Consider the following 1,038-nt stretch of genomic DNA (forward strand, 5'->3'; position numbering starts at 1 on the left):
AGCGGCGTGTAAATCTGGGGTCTGAGACTGAAACTATAATAACATAGATTTCCTCAATTTCAGTCTCTGTTGTTCTCCAGTATGGCACAATTTAGGGTATTTTGCCTAAACACATGGGCTTTCCCTGTATTCAGGATACAGAAATTTCCAAAAGTACACCGTGCGAGTCGTTTAACCTGCCAATTAGAGATTTTTTAAGAAGCCCGAGGTTGAGGGCTGCTCGGTGTGTGTGTGCATTTCAAGCTCTTAAAGGTCTGCGCGGAGCTCGTTTCACACACCAATGACTCACTGCTCACCGCAGACATTCATAATTATAGACAATCTGCTGATTAACCCTACGTCCTCACATCACATCTCGTTATGCCCTGAATGCCACCAAGATGAAAAAAGGTGCTGCTTTTGTTCACATTAAGACTCAAATTGATTTAGCTGCTCCAGAGCTCGTAAAGAAAAGCACCATTAATCTAAACCATGGCTGACCTTCAGTAAGTGAGAATTACATGTTCTCCTGCAGTTTTTTTAAGTTGAATTATAACCTGTACTGTATGGAAGCGTAGTCCTCTTGGACTTCTTTGGAAATTTCTGTAATGTTTAATGCAACTGATCTTAGACTTGACCATACCACTAATACATTGTATATATGCTTTCATAAGCGCCCAAATAACTGGAGAGACCTCTTCTGAACTCAGTTAATTGTTTTCTTTCAGATTTTTACTAATTGTAAATGAGTTTACAGCTGAGAGTGGATAGGAAACCAAAAGTCATTTCACTCGTGGACCAAGTTATTGCATTTTGACGAAATATATGTCTCTGATGAATTGAAAACCTCAAGCGTGCATGGATTAATCTAAGAAAAATGAAAATTCTGCCATCATTTACTCACCCCCTGCTGCTTCCAGACCTGTATGAGTTTTTTGCTTCTGCTGAACGCAAATAAGATATTTTGAAGAATGCTAACCAAACAGTTGGTAGTAGCCAGACTTTCATATTTTGTTCCATGGAAGTCAATGTCTACTCTTTCATCAAAAGAAAGAAACT

This window comes from Carassius auratus, unplaced genomic scaffold, assembly GCF_003368295.1.
Source record: "Carassius auratus strain Wakin unplaced genomic scaffold, ASM336829v1 scaf_tig00023286, whole genome shotgun sequence".
In the NCBI taxonomy this organism is placed as follows: domain Eukaryota; kingdom Metazoa; phylum Chordata; class Actinopteri; order Cypriniformes; family Cyprinidae; genus Carassius; species Carassius auratus.